This window comes from Lissotriton vulgaris, chromosome 4_1 (assembly GCF_964263255.1).
Source record: "Lissotriton vulgaris chromosome 4_1, aLisVul1.2, whole genome shotgun sequence".
In the NCBI taxonomy this organism is placed as follows: Eukaryota; Metazoa; Chordata; class Amphibia; order Caudata; family Salamandridae; genus Lissotriton; species Lissotriton vulgaris.
The window spans coordinates 1,417,813,990-1,417,836,659 of NC_141691.1; the positions used below are offsets into that span (position 1 = coordinate 1,417,813,990).

General features: G+C 48.1%; 1 protein-coding gene across 3 annotated transcripts in view; it reads right to left on the reverse strand.

Annotated features, from left to right (window-relative positions):
* SS18 (SS18 subunit of BAF chromatin remodeling complex) overlaps window positions 1-22,670 on the reverse strand; it is a 359,812-nt gene that overhangs the window by 106,984 nt on the left and 230,158 nt on the right. The window lies entirely within an intron of this gene.

The window sequence follows — 22,670 nt, forward strand, 5'->3', positions numbered from 1 at the left end:
AAAGAAATCATGTACACTACGTCTCAATACCTTCCACTCATTGAACCGCATATGCCACAGTACCTGTAATTGTAGGTACCCTCTCCTCATCCCCAGAAGACCCGTCCTGCGACCCCCTCCTCCCCCGTCCAACAAATTTACTCAACAGTGCCCACCAAACCTGCAGATCATCTTCCACTTTATAATCTCATCTACATTTCCGGAGGCGTACTTCATCCGCCACTGCCCACTCACTCACACCCCTTTCTCAACAGTTTAGACTAGGCCTGGACTGCCACATCCCAGTAATTGAGATTCTCCTCTTTGCCAGCAAAAACATCAAGTGCATGTATTTAAATACCATATTTCTACCTTTACACTTTTTAATAGCTCCCAACAGGTAGACAACCGGGTCCAGCTCCATCTCAACACCAATGACCGTGGACACCCGCCTCACTACAAATTCCCAAAAGGAGCTGACCAAGGGGCAGCACCAGGCAAGGTGCAGGAACGATGCCAACTGGGTCTGACTCCGGTGACAACTTCTATGCCCCTCCTGTGGAGCAGCACCTGAGTGATATATGTACAGTGCAAGAAATTAAAATTGACCAACATAAATTGTGCACTGCAGAACACAGGCCTGACTATAGAACGTGACCTAGTCCATTGTGCATCTTTCTGGGGTATTCCCAGATCCTCCACCCAGGTGACCCTGACCAGAAACAGGGTCCTAGGTCTATCAGCGATCATGGCTCTACATAGGTGCGAGACGAAGTGGTCGCTCCGCCAGCTCCAACAACCCTCTTACAGGACAAAGTGGACGGTGCAGCTGGGAATGTAGGCCATATTTACCAGGCTATGGCAGCATTGCTGGCATGTGTTAGGAAATTCCAGTTTTTTCTTCCTAAGGCTCCATGAGCCGCTTCAAACGTAATAAAGTCCTCATTGGGATACAAGTCTCAGAGTGTCTCCCCAAGCCATGCAGAAACACCAACCAACTCCGCAAGAGTACGAAAAGCTGGCACGTCCCAGAAGGTAAACTTCTGTACAAAGGGGCCTCTACTCAGCCCCACCTTGATGGCTCTCTCCCAAAGAGACATCATATTCTTAATCTCCAGATTAGGGACCGCCAAGCCACCCTCCAAAGTAGGTAAAATAGAAGTCCACACACTACCCAAACATCTACCACCCGCCAATACAAGCATCGTAAGAAGAGATTGTTCTCTCCAAAACACCGCCCTGGAGAGTGGGAGGGTTGAGGGGCGGTATGCAGACACCTTGGCAAAAACACCATCTTATCCACAGCTACTTGATCCATGAGGAACAACAGACGGGCATTGCAAAATCAAACCAAGGCACTTGGACCTCCTGTGAAAATACTGCAGCGTTGTCGCTGTAGGGCAGTGAGGGCCACCATGATCCCCAAACAACGGAACAAATTGGTTTCCCAACGCAGGAGTCGGAGTGGCAGAGAGGCAAGGTCTCCATCTACCAGCACTCCTAGTGAAAACAGTGATTTACCCTGATTAATCCCTAGACCAGTAAACGCCCAAAACAGGTTTAAATATTGTAGGAGCAGAGGCAGGGACTCCAGCAGGGAAGTAAGATAAAAGGGTGTCTGCATAGAGAGATACCAAATGATTCACATTGCCCACTCGGATAACCCACCTTTCTGCCAAATTAGGATCGCTAGTGGCTCCCGAGCTATAGTGAAAAGTAGAGGCAACAGAGGGCAGCTCCATCGCGTACCTCTACCCACCACCCATGCACAGGCGACCAACCCTCACCCTATCTGTCAGTGCATTATACAATAGTCACACCCATGTCCTTTACTGTGTGCCAAAACCCATTACTTCCAACACACCACATCAGATAATGCCAGTCCACTGCATCAAACGCCTTGGCAATATTGATAGAAACCACTGCCAATTCCTCTCCTCTCCCCTACCCTCTACTTCATGCATTACGTGCATTAGCTGCCTCAGCTGTTCATAGCAGTATAATGCCTCAGAATAAAACTACACAATCAACATGAACCAGGTGTGAGATCACTGGCCACAGCCTAAGAGCAAGTACCATACACAAAATATTTGCGCCTGTGTTAATCATTGTAAGCGGTAGATAGGCACAGGCGTCAGAGGCCACCGTTCTTGGCTTATACATCCCTTGCACATGGGTGGAGGTAAAGTGCCATGTTCATGTGCCTCTTGCTACTTCTCAAGCAGCCATTGCCTGAGGTCGGGGGTGAAGTCTTGTTAAAAGTTAGCAGGGAAGCAGTCACTCCCCAAAGTTGTCCCCCCACCCTGGTTGGCACGCGAGAGCCATCCTAAACCCCTCTAAAACATGATCTGCATCCAATTCCTGGACCGTCACCGCCCACAACTGTGAAACCAGTAACCTTGCTAAAACGTTAACAATACGCTATGGATCTGGCAGCTGTAGGTGGCATACACCTGTTCTAGGTGATGCTTAAGGGTCTTCACTATATCGCTTTGAGTATACACATATCACCCCTGTGGGGACTGAAGATGCAAGATAGGGGCACATGGTGTCTCTCGACGAAGCACCTAGGCCAGAAGCCACCCAGAGCTGACCTCCTCCCCTTATAGCAACATGGCAGTAAGACTTCAGGGTGCAACTCTTGAGCCACTCTCAGACGGAAGCCAACTGGCGTTGAACCTCATCTCATACAGGCGACCCTCCACGTCATCTGGGGGGAGCCACTGTAGCTTGGCTAGAGCTAGAGCTCCCTCTTTCTGAAGAAGCTCTGCCTGTAATGCCCAGTGCACCCGCAGGAAAAGCCCACACAACATCACCACAAGACAGCCTTCATTGCCTTCCATTCCATCACCCGCCTCAAAGGGAAACCACCTAAGGAAGGAACTTGGGGGTTGTCCTAAGCACGATGCTGTCCTTGTGAACAAAAGATAAAGGGTTCTTGCAGTAAGAGGGCTTGAAGCTCACTAATGAGGCTACCTTCCAAGAGAGGTCCTGGAGCAGGCAAATATGTAAGGGCTCAAAAGGGAGGGGGCAGGATCCTGGTCTGGAAAAAAAAAAGTTTCCACCTTGGTAATGGTGGAACTTTTGAAGAAATGACTCTAAGCCTCCTATGAATACCTTGATTTCAGGTATGCAGAATAGGGAAGAATGATCCCGGTTTTGCATGTATGTGGCTACAACCACTCAAAGAAGCAGTATTAAGGAATAGGCTCAGCTTTAATTCTGGAAAGTTGAGCAGGTAGCCAGTAAGATATTGGCTTGCAGAGTTTAAAAAGGACTAGCTTCATACTGAGGCAGTAGTGGACAAATCTCTTTGGGAGTCCAGCAGCTGCAAACAGGTGGCAATACTAAGTTACTTGGGATCTGGGTGCCTGACCTGCTCCTGATTCCTGGTGAGAATGTCAAGGGGCTGGGGAGCTTCTTGTAGAGGCTGATCGACATCTCTAGTAGGGCCAAATACCAGGGCTGCCTGGCCCAAGTGGATGCCACTGGGGATTTGTGATCTTTGCTGCACCTTCCGCACAACCAGTGAACGGAGCGAGAGGTGTAAGACAGTATGCAAAAATCCCTGACCAGTTGATCGTTAGTGCATTGCCCAAGGACCGTGGGTATCTGGGGATGAGGTTTGGGCATTTTGTCTTCCATGGGGAGGCAAACAGTTCTATATCAGGAGTACCCCAGCGCTGGAAATACTGGTGCAGGAACTGTGGGTGGAGTACCCAATTATGTTGATGCGTCCTGTTTAGCAGGTCCGCCAGGTCATTGTCGAACCCCAGGAGGTAGTCCACCGTCAAGTGAATGCAGTGGTGTACTGCTCAATGTCAGATTGCCTCAGGCAGAAGAGAAAGGGCAAGTTAGCTGTTACACCCCCACCCCGGTTTTGTAAATAGAGCAGTCAATTTGTCTGTCCCTAACAGGACTACTTTGCCACGAGTGAGAAGAAGGAATGCTTTGGGGGAGAGCCAGATCGCAAGAAGCTCTAGTTATTTGATGTGGTGGCTCTGCTGCTGGGGAGACCACACACCCCAGACTGTCTTCTGATCGAGATAGTACCCCACCCTGCTTGAGAGGTGTGCGAGTTAAAGGTGACTTGAGGACTGGGAACTAGGAAAGGTCTGCCCCCCAACAAGCTGTTGCTGTTCCATTACTTGCAAAGAACGATGAACATTGGCCCTTACCAACACTAGATCTTCAATCTGACCCAACGCTTGTGAACATTATGCTGAGAGGCGCTACTGCAGTGGGCGCACGTGTAGCTGGGCTTGGGGTATGATATCGATGCAGGAGCTCATCAAACCCAACAGGAGTTTTACAGTCTTGTCTGTAAGGTGACTGTGGCTGAAAAAGAGGCGGAAGTTGACTGAAAGCTGTGATCCTTTAAGTGCTCTGTTAGGCTATGCTGGACACAGAGTTCTGGACTGCTCCTAGAAAAGGTTGACTCTGTAGGAGTTTCCGATGGGACTCAGCAAGATTTATGTTGAAGCCAAGACTGTGGAGAAGTGAGATGGTCACCTTTGTGTGCTGTAAACACTGTTGCTTGCTTGCAATCTTGATCAGCCAATCATCGAGATAGAGAAAACCGTAGAAGCCACCTCTCCTTCGGTGAGCGGCGACCACCTCTCCTTAGGTGAGCGGCGACCACTGCCAGGCACTTGATTAAGACCCTTGGAACAATGGAGGCGCCAAAGGGAATTACTTGGAACTGAACAAAGGCAATTTACCACAAAACACTGGTGGCGTTGGTGGGATGGATAGGGAAATGAGAGTAGGTGGCCTGGAGTTCTCATTAAATAGCCTGCTGAAGCAGAGGTATCACATCTTGCAGAGTCACCTAGTGAAAATATTCAATTTTCTTTTGAGGGTACTGAGGTCCAAAATCGATATGAGGGAGTCATCCTTTTTAGGAATAATGAAATACAGCCCTTTGCCCAGTAGGTCCATGGGCACTGGCTCAATAGCACCCTTTTGATGGAGTTCTTAGACCTCTTCCTCTAAGAAACAGATATTTCCTGCTGATAATGTGCATGCAGGGAGGAATGTTGGGTGGGGGTGTGAAGTTCCAACGTACTGAACTATTGTAAACAACTTCTAGTCTGATGTGATTTCCTGCCAGCAGGGGAGGAAATCTTAAAGTCTAACATCCGAAGGGTTGTGTGAACAGTGGGAAAGTAAGGGGATTCACTGTTTGGAGGTGGAGGCCCGTTTTCCCCATTCTCCTGTTATTATTGCCCCTGTAGGCCGCCCTTGAGTAACCTTGTGGTGACTGCTGGTGGTAGGCCTGTTGCTGACTCGGATACGATGAAGGAGATCTTGAGGAGGTGGTTTTGTTTCCTGCCCTGTATTGCTACCTACGAAAGGACCAATTAAGGAAGGATGTTTGAAAGGCACCCATGGCCTTGGTTTGGTCTTGGTTTCAGCGTCTGGTCAACCTGCAGACCAAGGAGGTATTCGCTGTAGGAGAGTAGGATCTGCTTACTATGGTAACCCCGACTTTTTGCTAGGGTTTCACTGTTTTTTGTTTTTTTTACTTTAGTCTGGCTGGGAACTTGCTAACCAGGACCCCAGTCTAGCTGCTTCCTCTCTAAATTGATTGCATGTACATTAGGTACACTCCAGATTGATTGCTGGGTTACCCTTGTGAGTTCCTAATATATGGTACCTTAGGTACTAAGGGCATAGGTACCCCAAAGACCTACAAGGGGCTGAAGCATGTATTATGCTACCCCTGGGAAGCCTTCCAAAATGGCACCACAGGTCTGCTACTGCAGCCTGGGTAAGGTGGTGCATGCACCCCTTACTTAGACATAGGTTACCTACATCTACCTTTAATCACGGACACATATAAATCTATAAGTCACTCCCATGGCAGGCCTTATCAATTCTGAAGGTGGAGTGCTTGGTTTTGTGTGAGAGGGTGCCCATGCATGAGCAGGGCCCCTCGGCAGCTTTCGGAATCTATTCTCTGTAGCTGTTCTGTGATGCAGCCAGACCATATACTCTTAAGTGCATTATAACCTCGTGATAAATGCTAACTTTGGAATGGCTGCATGGAAACATGTCGTGTTTGTTGTCTAACACTTTGAAATCCTACCCCCCACCCCACCCCACCCCCCCCCCCCCCCGCCAGTCCTGGCTGCGGAGTAGAATTCCACCCTTCTAGAGGGAGAGACATGTACACACTAACCTAACCGGTAATAGTTTAAAAAAGTCCCAGCATCACAAAATGGATGCTGCAGCCACAGACACGAGTCTGGCCTCCTGCTGCTGGACAAAACTCTGGCAGGGGAGGCCAGGACAATAGGTTTCCTGTCACAGGAAGGTGGTACCACCTCCCAGACAGGCTTTAGTGTATTGGGGCTGGGTGTGTGCATTCATAGAATGCTTTTCAAACAGTACTCGGGGCACACTGGGTGTACATGTGCATATACCAGTTCAAACCGGTTGCAGGGACACTCAACCCCTGCTCTGGCGTGAAACTGGACAAAAGGAAAGGGGTGTAGCTACCTCCTCCCTAGATCCTCCCATAAGTGGGCCCCCAGAATATGTCCAACCCCCTTATCTTAGTATAAGTATAGGAACCCAGTCCTTAGGACTTCAGATTACACCTGGACGAAACTCTGCAACATATATCCTGGAACTTCGACATTCTATTTCGTCTAGAAGATGGAAGAATCTCCCTTGGGGTCAAGGAGTGACTCCCCTGTTAAAACAGGCATCAAAGAAGCATCTTGCCAGTCTGCATGTCCAAGGCTCCTGCCGGATTTGCGACTCAGGACATGGACTTCCAGACTTCTCAGAGGCCGACACGAGATCCCAGCAAAGCCGAGACCCGCTGTCCTCACGAGTGACGTGGGACGGGAACTCCTGGACACCGTGCACATTAGCAAGTGCATCGACTTCCCGAGCTTTCCGAAGTTGTGCATTGGGCTACTTGTAGTCCAAACCCCGAGCACCATCTGCACTGAAGATTGTGGTCCTACACTCGCTGAGTGTTCCGAGAGCCCGGTTCTAGCATTTCTGCTCGAGGCCCCGTCGCGATCCCTGGTCCATCGACTGGTGGGTCCCCACGAAGGTAACGCTTCTGTTTCTTGGGCTTTCCTGGTTGCTCCAGACGTGCCCTGGCTCTCCTCCAAAGGGTGAGTCCCTCAGACCTTGCTTGTCTGCATCAAAGCCAATCTTTGCTTTCTGCCTGGGTTGCTGTTGCCAAGACTTGTTGGGTCCAATCCGGAAACCGACACCGCAGCACTCTACATACTTCGTGGGACAGCGCGAATCCAGCTCCTGGTCATCCTCGACGCCTCCTGGTCCTCGTGGCTAAAGAGTCAAGCTTCACCTTCTTCACTTGAAATCACCCAACATTGGCTGGCATCTTCTCATCGCCTTCCTGGTCTCTGGCTAGTGACCCAGACTCTGTACCCCCTGCTTTCAGGTTCTTCAGATCTCTGATCCACCCGGACACTTTCCACTTGGTCTCCTGCAGCAATTTTCAGCAGCTCTCCATTGAAATTGACGACGAAACCCGACACGAAAAGACACCTATGCACCCGGCTTCCCTGAGTGAGGTAACTCGAGTACTCTGGTGCTCCAATGGGTGTTGACTCTAGAACCTCAGTTCTAAAGGGGTTTGCTCCAAGTCCTCTTCTAAGTGTCCTTAATCTGTAAATTTCCAATTGCAACTTTCCCCATAGAAGTTAATTATGATTTGCGGCTGTGATTAGACACTGCACACATCCCCGTGGGTCCCCTGTGTCACTACCTTGGGTGGTTCCTGGTGGCCCCAGCGGTTTTAAAGGCTCTAGGCCTTGTATCTATGTCAGTTGTGGTTCTTATACCACTTTCTTAGTATATGGTTTGGTACGCCCCTATACCGTGCTAATTTACTGTGTGCTAAATAAGTTTACTGAATTTACTTTTGCCTCTAGCCTCATAAAGAGACTAGAGGGATGTGTTTAGAATAAATACATATATTTTATACATATACCTGGTGTGGTTCTCCTTTCATTTGGTCATTCATGAGATTATAGACTGGTAAAACAAGCTGCTTTACATTCCTACAAGACTTAGCCTGAAGCCTGCTCTCCACAGCTACACTAGGATAGCTTTCTATATAGGTTGTCTTTAAACTTACCATCAATAAGGGTCGTTTGGACTACTGCAAGGTGCCCACTAGAATAGTGGAGAGCATATGCCAGGCCAACTTCTCACATTCGCTATCAAAGGGGCAGGTTGAGCAGATGCTGTAGTATCTTCAGTTTAAAACCAGAGCCACAGAGCCAGGCATGGGGTCTCATTAAGATGCTGGAATTAATCCCCGAGCTCGCAGTGTCGTTGACATCTAGAGCACAGTGGATAATGGAGTTGGAGCTGGTCTGTTTTTCCGCCACCAATTCCTCTCCCCTTCGTCAATACTCAAGGTGGTGCTTAAGAAGGCCCTGGATCTCATCCCAGTATGCTCTGGCATATCATGAGAGTATGCCAAATAAGCTAGTGATACTCCAGTAGGTTACTGCTTGCACCGCTACTCTTTTACCCGCTGCATCTATTTACTTGCTTTGCTTGTCTGGAGGAAAAGCATCTGTGGCTAGGGAGTTAGCGCACTTACATGCAGTGTGGACCACAATGGAGTCCAGACTTAACGCAGCAGCGTATGCAGTGTGGATCGTTGGGAGGGCGCTTATATTGTTTACCCATCTGGGGTGTCACTACCTTTGCATTAACAGGCTGTACAACAGTGTCTGTGGTGGATTTGAGCATATGGCGCAGCATAGAGAGGAACTGCACTGAGCGATTGGTCTTAGACAACAGCTACATCAGGACGTTATTGCCCACCTGGAGGATATGCATATCCACATGTAATATGTGGCAGCCGTTGTATCTCTTTATGATACACCTTTGTATCATCTGAGGGGATAGCCTAGGTGGGTACAGACCCCGATCTGTATCACCCAGAAGATCGACATTGTAGTCATCCCACGTGTTGTGAGTCAGCAGCAGGGTATAAGGTATATCAACGGGGTCATGTACTGCGTTCACTGCAAGAGGAACAGGATGATTCCTCTGGTGAATAAGGGAGAGGAGAGATGTGGAGTAGGAGGAAGAGGCGGTGGTGCAAAAAAGAGTGAGAGAGCTAGTGTTCCTGTCTTTGTGTCTCTTGTCCTTGGGAGCTGAAGGAGACTCCAAAACTATTTCCTCCTCAAAGACTAGCTTACTCTTTCAAGGTAAGGTGTCTTTAGAGGCAGCTTGGTGGTGATCTTGCATATCTGGTGGGAGAACTGGAAGGTCGTTCCTTCCATTACTGTGCGTCATTCTTGCCGACAAAGTTTTCGAGGCAAGGGGAGCTTTGCCCCAATTCTGAGGCATCGAAAGGCCTTATGCAGAAGGCTGCTGCAAGCCTGAAATACTTTATTTCTTCAAAGGATAATTGAGATGGATTTTTCCGCAGCCAGTGTACTAAGAATCTTTTAGTGGTGCCAGCTAGTTATTCGGTTTGCTGGATAGGATTCGAAGGTGTATGCTTTGCTGGTGTAGTGAGCCAGTATTTTGCTGCAGAAATTCTGTGTGAGAGAACTGGTTGCGAGCCTCATTTCACAGGGTTTTGGAATTACAACAGAAAAAGTTACTTACTTTGGTAATGATCTTTCTGGTTGATGCTCTATCTAACCTCAGATTCCTCACCTTGTGAATAATCCCCAGGTTTCAGGCTGGAGCTGTACACTTTCAGAATGGTTCTCGTGCGTGCTACTAGGTGACTTCTTGGGGCTCTGTGCCCAAGTTGTTCCACTCAAGAAGTAAGGAGCAAAGCTGCATATAGTTCCCACCCCTGCGTACTGATGTCAGTTACTTTCTACACTGTCAGACCCCTCAGACACAGAGGTCATTGGCAAATTGGTATGACCAGTGTGAAAATCTCAAGATCGGGACCTATTAGATGGAATAGCATCAAGGCCACAGAATGGAGGTGGGAGCGTCAGTGAGGAATCTGCAGATAGATATTATATTGAACTTGTAGAGTGCACGTTCACCCAATGGTCTCTTGCTGCTTAGTACAGCGAGGAGTTCAAACCTAACCAAATGTACACAGAGAAAATTAACTAGTAGGCCTGCTTAAACAGCCATGTCTTTAACTCCTTCCTAAATTTCATTTTCTGTTTTGTGGTTGTTTGTCTTCCTTTATAGGTCTGTTTGGACGTCTCGCATTCTTGTGATCCGAAAAGCAAGGAGAATGAAGATCCACTAAAATACTCAGGTGATATTTTTCCTTTTTCACCTTTTTAAAGAGCAGTCGCAATTATGGTCCTGAAGAATGCAGCAGGAGACCCTTTAGGCTCCACTCTAAACCTGCAGAAACATGTTGACCGTACTGAATGATTAGTGGTTATATGTTCAAGCCACTATTGTTGCACATATTTTATTGATTTGGGAGTCTTAAGGTGTTAAATAAAGTTGGTTATCCTTTCCACGACCCAATTTTAGTGTACATATCACTTTCTCACCTTTTTTTCACCTTTTCACTTGCACTGCTCTACAGTTGCCTCCTCACACCCTAGTATGTGCTAACACATGTTGGGTTCCACTGTTTAGACATAAACCAGCGTTGTCTACGGTGAACTTTTCAAAGAACATTTACCTTCCCGGTGTGAAGGAACCCAAAAGATGAAAAGGGCGTTCAGAATCGACAACTGATGGGTATTTTTCAACACAGAAAAGATACTCATTTTGGGATAGTGTCACTTTACTCACTTTCTCTGTTGGGGCGTCCTTTTTGTTAGCAGACATTTAATCGGAGCTAACTCATTCACTTGACCCACTGCTACTTTGAATTTAAAAGATCCCCATATTAAGCTTATTGCAGAATCAGCAGATTGCTGCTAAATGGGATGTTTCAGCTGAGAGGGAAAGAGAAGGAGATTGTTGTTGACTGGTCCAGCTGAGTGGAGACATTCCACAGATTGTTATAATGTCTAGGTTGCTGTATATGGGATCAAACATAAGGTTTGTTACATAGGCCTGCCCATTGACAATCTAGGTTAGGTTGAATGTCGCCAAGTCTGATAAGATGGCATTTGGTTGACGCATTTGAGGTTTGTCAATCCAGACGTTCAAGTCACCAAGGGTGCATAGACTGAAGTGAGGTTTGAACTGGTCTGATATTACATACAAGAGGCAGTAAAACCTCAATTATTATGTGGATGTATGTATAGCAGGGGGTGGGGGGGACGAAAGATGAACTTAGGCCTGAGATTGTCCATTTTGATTTGCTACTGTTTCCATGTAAGTAACTGCCAATTAGTCTAATGTATTTCCTTGTCGGTTTAGAACAAAGCATCAGTAGCTGAAGAGTGCTTCAAGAAGTACTGGGCTATATGCTCTCCAACCCATGTTACTGTGATGAATGTCAGGTCTGGTTTGGAGTCAGCCAATAGGCCAAAGATATGATTGCTGTTTCTGCTCAGTGATCAGCATAGAATTTAGCTGGTGTGAGGTGTGTTTATAGGCCAAGCAGGTTGGAGGCAGATTATTTTTTGCATTTCCCTTTCTGGTCCTGATCAATGTGTTGCGATTGGCTGGTACCCTGCTTGTGAGTTAGAAGGTAATGAAACAGAGTGGTTAGGTAAGTTCTTTACGCACCACTTTGTCCTTGCATCGAGGGTCTCTGGGCTGTCACTGTCCTGCTCAAAGAGACTTGCTGATTATTTAGTTGAATCGTTGTGAGAGGGTGATGTACTGATGTAAACTTTGGATTGTGCTGCACTGTAAGAGATGTGCATCTTGCAACAGAGTAAGTGACTTTTTTTGCAGGTGTTGAAGGTGGATGTTTAGGGGTTCAGGGGTGGACCATTAAGGTCTAATTTTATATTTATAAACTGGCTATTGAGGATAGGCGAGAGTGTATGATATTATGATGATGTGTGGTTTGCTGTTCAATGGATGAGTTTGATAGTGAGAATGCGAGTGAATGTATCTAGATGCTACTGGGAGAATGGGAGATTACTTGGGTAAAAGAATTCTGCAGTTTAGTAAAGGTTATGATGGACATTGCATCTGTGGCGAGTATACACGAAAGTTGTGCTGTGATTATAGACGAGAGGTGAGTGAGATAGTGAGAGGAGTTGACAGCTTAGGAAAAGTAAGAGTGTCCAGCGGTAGATGTGGGGTAAATATGCAACTACAACAGACATTTGTAGAAGGCAGAGTATGGTAGTGCTGGGGGTTATTTGTGCCAGTAAGAGCAGTGGGTAGGAGAGGGGACATGTGATAAAACAGAGTGGGTGGATAGGTTTGGTAATGGTTACAGACTGGATGAAAGGATATAGTATTTGAGGAGTTGGAGAAATTGATAGGGGAAATCGGCAGATAGATACTTGGGATGGGTTATGGGACAGTCACATGGAATGACGTAATAATGAGTTGGAAGCTGAAGGGGGGGGGGGTGGCTTAGCAAGCCACGATGGCAGCTGTGTTTTGCTGAGGCTCCGCAATCGGGCTCGCATCCTGCCCGTTTCCAGGGATCGCCGGGAGCCTCAGCCAACGGAAAAGTCACCAGCAGTGCATGCACACCAGAGGCACCTTCCAGGTGAACTGCGGCCGTCGTTGAAGTGCGGCACCAGAAGGGGAAATCTTTCCTACCGGAGCGGTGAGCCGAGCCGCAAGATGGCGGCTGCGACTCCGACCTTCAGAGGCCAACACCACTGAGCCCTCGTACCTGGACCGGAGACCCGGGGAACGCACAAACAGACCAAGGTCGCGGAGCTCCTGGCCGGGTGACGCGCCTGACCCTCGGAGGTGTACTCGGCACCGGGCTCACCCCTGCAGGCGCGCATCGGTACGCAAGATGGCGGCCACCGAACCGGAGCTTCACTCCACCAGCGCTCCTGCCCGGCCGTGTGCCTGCCCGACTGCAGCTCCGACCACCGGGGACCGAGGGGCACCGGCAGACACACCACCAGCGCGGCGCCTAGACCTTCCGGTGACCGCGACGTTTCCTACGGGTGGTGAGTGTCCGCTTCCCCCCCCCCCCCCACCCCACCCCCCCTGGGGTCTCCAACGCCAACAGCCCAGCGGCCTTCGGCCTCCTCTGAGGCCTCCCAGAGGACACCCGCCACCCCAATCCCTGGACGGGGGAGCGGAGAGGCCTGGACGTACCTGGCACCGCAAACGGCCCCGCGGATCGGGTTGCCTGACCCTGACATGGCGCCCAAGAAGTCTCGGATGCCGGGCTCGGCACGAGCCTCCTCATAGCAACGGCAACGACCCTCCAAGGCTACGGCGGTGGCGCGCCACAACAGGGACAACTCATTACTGCCTCAGACCCGTAGGAACCTACCGCTTGGCCCCCCCTTCACCAACACCTACCATATAGACTGTTCTCTACCTCGAGGGGGGAAGGGTGAAAAACGGCCATCTGCCTCTTTCGGGCGGCGAGAAGCCCTCTCTCCCGGAGTACCTAGACAGCGGGGGGGGGAGCCTCCTGTTGCTGCGCGCCTGCGGATAACAGCGCAGCCCCCACCCCACCTCACCACCGAAGCCACCGGACCCCCGGCGCGCACCGGACCAAGGGCGTCCCGCGGCGAACCCAGTAGCGCCTCGGCTCCAACGAGGACTACATACCCGACCCCCACTGGGTTGGCATTTGCCCCAACGACCCGCAGCTCCAGGACTCCACGATGACGCGGCGCCCTCTCCCTCGGACCAATGGGGAACCCGAGGGGCTCGCAGATGACTGCCGTCCCTGAAACGGCCATCGAGAAAATGCCGCACACAAGGACCTGGACACAAGCAAACACGCCAAATGCGGACCTCACATTATCGACGAAACTAGACCAGGTGTTGGCAGCTATTGAACTGTCCCGGCTTTCAATGGAGGAACGATTTGGCGTCTTGACGACTGACATCAGCCTGATCCGTGACGACCATCGTAAACTGGCGGACAGAGTGAAGAAGGGGAGCGAATCGTAGCCGCGCTTCAACCCACGGTGAAAACGCAAGAAGCAGACATGAAGGAGGTCCTGCGACGAGTGGCGGCCCTCGAAGAGCGCACGATCGATTTGGAAGGACGCTCGAGGCGATGCAACATCCGCGTTCTGGGACTGCCGGAGGGGATCGAAAACTCGGACCCGCTAACCTATATGGAATCATGGACCAGATTGTTTACCCCCGAGTCGGAACGGTCAGCATTCTTCTCAATCGAAAGAGCACACAGGGTCCCCGCCCGGAAACCCAAACCAGGTCTCCCTCCACGCCCTATGCTGGCTAAGTTCCTACATTTCCGAGACCGCGATGCGGTGCTCCGTGCGGCCCGGGTGGCGGGCCCCCTGCAAGTGGAGGACCAACAGGTCATGGTGTTCCCGGATTATGCCCGAGAGGTACAGCAGCAGCGCTCGACCTACCTGGAAGTTAAAAGACGCCTCCGCGCAAATGATCTCCAGTACTCCCTATTGTTCCCAGCCCGCCTTAAGGTGCTCCATAACGGGAAGGCCATATTCTTCACCACAGCGGAGGAGGCACAGGATTGGGTGGAGTTCCACTGTCCGCTGATTCCTAAGCCCGGACCCCAGCGGAGACACAACAATGACTCGCGACGATCCAGGAGACGAGGCACGAATCGCATCCGGACAGACCCCTCCAAAAGTCAAGCATCTTCTCCCTCGGGCTCGCCTGTTCTCACGCAAATCATGCAGGAGAGGCCTTAAGAGCGGTGACTGAACTGCACACGTCTCCCCAAGCATCGAACCTGGAAAGCCAACCACATCTGTTCACCCCTGAGAAGGACCGGGACAGTGACGGCACAATGTCAGGATTTGGTCCGATCTCGTACCCCCTCCTTGCAGTGCATACAACGGACGCTACCCCAGCAAGCCAACCAGGCACCTCTTCAGGATGAACCGAAGGACAATTGCTGTATCCTCTTTTCTTGGTTATTTAACACGCTGTGCGATGTTTGTGTGCCAAAGATGCATAACCAGTTGACTGTATGTGCACGTGCGCGATAGACATCTCTCGTACAAAAGCCCGATCTGCGAACAAGCCCGGCAGTAACACACGCTGCCACACCTGCAGAATTTTGTTATATTTCTCCCCTAGTGGGACACTAGTTTGGATATGCCACCCTCGGTGATATATCCCTGGTATTGGGACTGTTACCCGCCTTTGGTTCTACCTGTTGTTGTCCCCGTTAGACCCTCCCCCGCATATATGGAAGCATGGCGCGCAGGGGCACACGCGAAACACATGACCCCACTGTCCTCGGGATCAGCAAGGGAGCCCCACTCACGAGCACGATATCTTAACAATGGCGATTCCAAGGTCGGACGTTAACGTCCTCACACTGAATGTACGGGGCCTCCACACACCTAGCAAACGCTACTCCGTTTACTCTTACATTAAACGTATGTCAGCTTGTGTTGCACTTTTACAAGAGACACATACCAACGCTACCGAACTGGGCCGACTACAGGCCAAATGGCGAGGGACCTTCTGCGCCACGACATACTCAGCATTTGCACGTGGCGCCTTAATTTGGGTTAGGCCAGGCACCCCTTTTCGAACATCCACTACTAGGAGTCTTAGGGGGAAAGAGGAACAGGTCGCCCCCCACTCAAAATGTAACAGAACAACGAAGACCTGTCCCACCAGACACTTCTATTGATTAGGCTGCAGTTACTCCAGGGGTGTGTTTATAACCTTATCACTACCCCTACCTACCCTTCTGAGTCAAGGCTCTTTAGTTCCAGCGCAAGTGTCACTCTCTAATGCAGTACAACCAAGGTCAGGTCAAAAATTGACAAGATACCATCACCAAAACACAAAAAAATTATGGAGAAAGAGAGTGAGCACCTCACGGTAGAACCACCAATGGGGTTATCTGGCTGGCAAATGCCAGTGTACCCGCTTATCATCGGTTGCTCACTCTCGTATAAGTGGAAAGAAAAGGACTGACACATGGAAGGAAAGGACACACAACATGTACTCGTCCTATTCCTCCTAAACAGATAAATCAAAATTGTTTCCGTGCCCCAGCGAATAAAGAATCGCAATCGCTGTTTTGAGTGTACCCAATCACCATTACCCCTGTGAGACAAAGAAAAAGTGCATCTCACACATTAAAATTGCAGAACTCACTGACCACTCCTGTTTTTATTCTGGGTTGTGAGTAGGGCTCCCGGTTTTATGGTATTTATTTTTTTGCCATTTCATTCGGTATTTATCCATATTTATTTTTTGGGGCATTTTATCTGTATTTATCCACATTTATTTTTGCCGCAATCAAAAGGCAGCACTGCAGCTAGTATTTTTCCACATTTAAATAGACAATGTACACCGTTTCCCTTTCATTTCTGTTTAATATGGGTGATGTGTGAGAAGCTACAGATATTTCTTTTAGATCAAAACAGACCTCACCTAGAAAGATGGGCAGGTGTCACAGTGATTATTTGCAGTAAAATAAATAAGCTGCTGCTGTTGTGCACTCAGGTGAGCACTGCCACTGCTTCCTTTGAAGCCTGTTTGTGCTTAAACCTTAGGCTTGTTTCGTGTAATCAGAAAGCTGACTTCCTGTCTCAAGGCTTCCACTGGGGTGCCCTTGAAACTAGGGTGCAGCGATGATGCTCCTGTACAGGGTGGCCCCGGCCTGCACGAGTAATATCGACCCAACAAATAAAATAAAAAGGAGTCAGAGACTAAATATGTTCAACTTCTTTGAGCAGCAGCCGAAAAGGGTACATTTGAGGCGCCTCGCCCCCCTGGGCCAACTACTGCCCCAGTTAATGTATCACAAAAGGAGTGGATCCACCTAACTCCAGGGCTTTAAGTGAGCTGGGTCCTGCCGGTGCTCATCATCAGCAGTTCTAAAAAACCGGTGCCGAGACGGGTCCCTATCGGGCTCTTCATTTTTGCCCTCACCCTAGGGGTGGGGTAAAAATCAGTATTGCCCTTGCTGCTTTGTTGTATCTTAAAAGAGATTAGTTATAGTTCTTTCACAATCTCACTATGTCAGAACTGAAGCATTTTTAATATTATATAGAACAAAGCCATAGTTGTTGCTTATTTATGGTATGCACTTAATTCAAGCTAACTCTTTGAAATGTGCCGATGTAGATTTATTTTTAATACTAAAGAATTTTTCACAAAATATTTAAAAAGGGCATGAGAGAAAGGAGGCTCAGCCCTTCAAACCTCCAATCCCTATCCTCATGACAAAGTTTCTCAGCTCTCTTACCACTCTTCTTAACTACACGAGTAAATAAACAAGCATGTGCATTAATTACGTAATGGGACATATTCATTTTAGATTGTTACAGGGAGATTAAGTGACAGTACACAGTGTTATGCACTGCAAGAACTACCCTGCAATAAACTCGGCAAACGCTCCAGCCCCTGTGAGTGGACTGTGAAGCTGCCATCAAGCTTTGCTTGGCTTTGACGTTGCAGTTGCTAGAGTGTTTCCCGAGTTTGTGGCCGGATTATTCTTGCGGCCACATGTTGTTGCAGAGTTATATAGCGCAAACTTGGCACAAGGTATTTGAGCGCTTTACCTTTCTGCACAAATTTCATAGTACAAGGACACATTCATTATTGGTAGTCATTGGGAGATTACGTGACAGTACAGAGTACAGTGCACACAAGAGCAACCCGGCCAGAAACACTTAAACATTCCAGCCCCAACCATGATTGGCTCAGGGGCACGGTAGCAGGTCAAAAAATACCCTAATTAAAATGAATCTCCTGCAACTAGAGACTAATTTCTGGGGGGCTGAGAGAACATTTCGGGGGGAGGGGGGGGGCAGACTCTCCCAGCAATAGCTAGATTGGAGATACAGGGGCTCTGCAAGTGGTGACAAAACAACAAAGCCTCGTTACCAAGTTAAAGGTCTTTTAATGACCTGTGAAGTACTCGGGAGGGGCTGCCCGGGAAGCCCAGGCTGCCACACATGGGGGGGGAGGGCAGGGGGACCTGCCTGCAGCTGAGAGACGTGGCAAATCACCTTGGCTGGATCACGGCAGCACGTAACATTTACTAGTATTAAACCGCATCTAAGGAATATGCTACTTACCAGTATGCATCTGTTCTTGGCATAGAGGGCTGCAGAGTGGTACATTATGAATAGATCGCCATCTGGTGTTGGGCTCGGATGATTGCACTTTGTTTTTCTCTTGGAGAGTCTTTTGTATGTTGGTGACTCCTCCCTTAGTTGGTAGTGCGCATGGGCATCTGCTCCATCCTTAGATTGTTTTGCCATAGTAGGGTTAGATGGAGTAGTATAGTAGAATACAGATAAGAGTGCCCATGTAAGTGTATCTAAATAAGATAATGTTGGAACAGACACAGGTTTCCGGGGAGGCTGGGAGGGCATGTACCACTCTGCAGCCCTCTATGCCAAGAACAGATGCATACTGGTAAGTAGCATATTCCGTTCGAGGCATATGGGCTGCAGATGGTACATTATGAATAGACTATACAGCAGTTCTCTCCCTAGCGGTGGTCGCCCGTGTCTGTTGCAACTGTCTGAAACAATGTTTTTAATACTGCTTGTCCCACTCTAGCTTGTTGTGTTGTGTGCACATCTACACAATAGTGTTTTGTGAAAGTGTGCGGTGTAACCCAGGTAGCTGCTTTGCATATGTCATCTAGTGGAATGTTTCCCAGAAATGCCATAGATGCTCCTAGTTTACGTGTAGAGTGAGCTCTAGGAGGAACAGTTAATGTTCTCTTTGCCTTTAAGTAACATATTTGAATGCATTTTACAATCCATCTGGCAATGCCCGCTTTGGAGATGGGATTGCCTTTATGTGTGGGAGAAAACGCAACAAATAGCTGTTTTGTCTTTCTGAAAGTTTGTGTTCTCTCTATATAGTACAATATGGCCCTCCTAACATCCAGTGTGTGTAGGGCTCTTTCCGCTACTGTTTGTGGTTTTGGAAAGAAAACCGGTAATTCCACTGACTGATTGATGTGGAATGCTGAGATAACCTTTGGTAAGAATTTTGGGTTTGTTCTAAGAACCACTTTATTTTGGTGTAGCTGCATAAATGGTTCTTGAATCGTAAAAGCCTGCAGTTCACTTACTCTTCTAAGTGACGTGATAGCTATGAGGAAGGCCACCTTCCATGTGAGGAATTGTATTTCACACCTATGCATAGGTTCAAAGGGTGGTCCCATTAGTCTGGTAAGCACTATGTTGAGATTCCAGACTGGGGAAGGTGGTCTTCTTGGTGGAATGACTCTTTTGAGTCCTTCCATGAAAGCTTTAATTGCTGGTACTTTAAACAGTGACAGGTGTTGCCTGTTTTGTAGGTACGCCGCTATGGCTGCTAGATGAACCCTAATAGAGGTATATGCTAGATTACATTGCTGTAAGTGTAATAAATAGCAAATGATTTGTTTAGTGGATGCGTCCAGAGGGTTGATGTGCTTACTGTTACAGTGTATAGCAAACCTCTTCCATTTTGCTGCATAGCATGCTCTGGTGGTAGGACGTCTTGCCTGTTTAATGATTTCCATGCATTCTGGTGGTAAATCTAAATACCCAAACTCTATGACCTCAGGAGCCAGATCGCTAGGTTCAGTTGTTTGGGATCTGGGTGCATTATTTCTCCATGGTTCTGTGTAAGATGCATGGGTAATAACCTTAGCTTTTGATGTGGTACTTGTGAGAGTTGTAGCAGCGTGGTGAACCACGGCTGTCTTGCCCACGTGGGTGCCACTAGTATCATTGTCATTGAGTGTTGCTGCAGTTTCCTCACCAGTAATGGAATTAGTGGTAGAGGAGGGAACGCGTAAGCAAATTTGTTGGACCAATTTATCCACAGTGCATTGCCCTGGGACCTTTGGTGTGGGTACCTGGATGCGAATTGTTTGCATTTTGCGTTCTGATGATTTGCAAACAGATCTATCTCTGGTTGCCCCCATTTTTGGAAGAATGGTTGTAGTATTTGGTCGTGCAGTTCCCATTCGTGAACTTGTTCTGACTGTCTGCTTAGGATGTCTGCTATTTGATTTTGAATTCCTGGTAGGTGTTCCGCTAACAGGTAGATTTTTTGAGGAATGGCCCATCTCCATATGTCCTGTGCTAGTTTGGACAGTTGGAGAGAGTGTGTCCCCCCCTGTTTTTGAATATAATACATTGCAGTCATGTTGTCTGTTCTGATCAGGACTGCCTTGTTTGTTATTTGCATTTGGAAAGCTTTTAGTGCTAGAAATATTGCTAATAGTTCTAGGTAGTTGATGTGCAGTTTCTTTTGCTGCGCACTCCACTTCCCCTGTACTGTGTATTTGTCCATATGCGCTCCCCATCCGGAGAGCGATGCATCCGCTGTTATTATTACTTGTGGAATTGGCTCTAGGAACGACCGTCCTTTGGAAATGTTTTCTGTGTTCCACCACTTCAGAGAGCGATACGTCCGGTCGTTTACCAACACCAGATCTGTAATCTGACCTTGAGCCTGATTCCACTGTGTCGCTAGACACTCTTGTAGTGGGCGCATTTGTAGTCTGGCATGTGGTATTAGCAGTATGCAAGAGGACATCATGCCTAATAGTTGCATAAACACTCGTGCTGGTAGTGAGTGTTGTGGTTGAAATCTTTGTATTAACCCGACCATTGTCTGTACTCTGATTGGGTTGGGGTATGCTATTGCCTTTTCTGTGTCTACTGTAGCCCCCAGGTATTGCTGGATCTGGTTTGGTTGCAGGTGTGATTTTTTGTAGTTCACCGTAAACCCTAGGTGGTGCAGCAGTTGAATTGTCTTCTGTGTGTTGTGAAGACATTCTTCCTTTGATTTGGCCTTTATTAGCCAATCGTCCAAGTATGGGAAGACATGTAGACATGTATTTGTTGTCTTCTTAGGTGCGCTGCCACCACAGCTAGGCATTTTGTGAAAACTCTCGGTGCTGTTGTAACACCGAACGGAAGGACCTTGAACTGGTAGTGTTGTCCTTCTAACACAAACCTTAGGTATTTTCTGTGGGCTTTGTGAATTGGGATATGAAAGTAAGCGTCTTTTAGATCCAGTGTAGAAAGAAAGTCCCCTTTCTTCAGTAAAGGGAGTACTTGTTGGAGCGTGACCATGTGGAAGTGTTCCGAATTTATGTAAGCATTGAGAGGTCTGAGGTCTAATATTGGTCGTAGGGACCCGTCCTTTTTGGGGATCAGGAAGTATAGAGAGTATACTCCTGTTCCTTGTTGATCCTTTGGGACCTTCTCTATTGCATGCTTTTGTAGAAGTGCTAGCACTTCTTCTCTTAACAATGTCAGATGATCCTGACTCATTGGGCGCTGTTTGGGGGGGATGTTTGGTGGGGTAGCTGTGAGTTCTAGGCAATAACCATGTTGGATAATTTGTCTCACCCACTTGTCTGACGTGATGTTTTCCCAGACAGGTAGGAACTGTGATAGACGTCCCCCGACCGGTGTTATGTGGTCTGGGGGGAGATCTATGAAGTCACTGTTTTGGTGTTGAGGCGTTGCGGTTGTTATTATTTCCGCGGCCTCTACCCTTATTGTTGTTACCTCTGTAATTACCTCTTGAATTACCTCTGGGTGATGTTGGTGTGAAAGATGTGGATTGCTGATTTGTTCCTGTGTTTTTTGAGCCCCCTCTATAGGTGGATCTACGAAAGGAACCTCTGTGCGTTAGCTGTTGCAATGCTCCCATTGACTTAGCCGTTTCTGTATCTTTCTTCATCTTTTCTAATGTCTCGTCTGTACTTGAACCAAACAATGTCTTCTGATCAAATGGTCTGTTCAGTAGGGCTGTTTGAACTTCTTGTTTGAATCCTGAGATTCTGAGCCATGCGTGCCTTCTTAGCATGACACTAGTGTTAATAGACCTTGCTGCAGTGTCTGCTGCGTCTAATGCACACTTAATGGAAGTATTGGTTATTATTTTACCTTCCTGTATTAATTGGTCTGCCTTCTTCTGATGTTCTTTTGGAAGATGTGTGAGAAGTTTTTCTAACTCATCGTAATGTGCCCTGTCGTAACGTGCGAGTAATGCTTGTGTATTAGCTATACGCCAGCTATTCGCTGCCTGTGATGCTACTCTCTTGCCTGATGCATCTATTAACTTCGACTCTTTATCTGGTGGAGGAGCCTCTCCTGTAGATAATGAGTTTGCTCTTTTACGAGCGTTTGAGACCACCAGCGAGTCTAGAGGTACATGCCCTCTAATAAATATTGGGTCCTTTGGAGCCGCTTTGTATTTTTTATCGATTCTTGGGTTTAACACCCTGGCTCTCACTGGGTTTTCGAATATTTCTTCTGTGTGAGTGAGAAGACCCTTTAGCATAGGAAGAGTACCTGATGTTCTCTGTGCACTAGGTAGAGTCTTTAACAAGAAATCCTCTATCTGAGGTTCTGTGTGCATATCTAGTTTGTGATATTTTGCTGCCCTATTAATGAGCTGCACAAAACCTGTGTTATCATCAGGTGGTGAAGGCTTTGAGGGGTATAGCTCTGGGTCGTTGTCCTCATCTGACCCTACATCGTAATTTTCCCATGGATCTTCCTCATCTGGGATAGATTCGTCATCCCCTTGAGGTTCTCCCTCCCCTATATCACTGTCTACATCTGACTGAGGTGTAGCTGGTCTTGGTGTGGAGGGTGTAGGAATATGTGGCCTATTGTGAGGAATAGGAGAAGAGGGTGTGTCTCTAGGACGAGGAGAAGCAGGAGGAGTTATGTTCGTCCCCATTG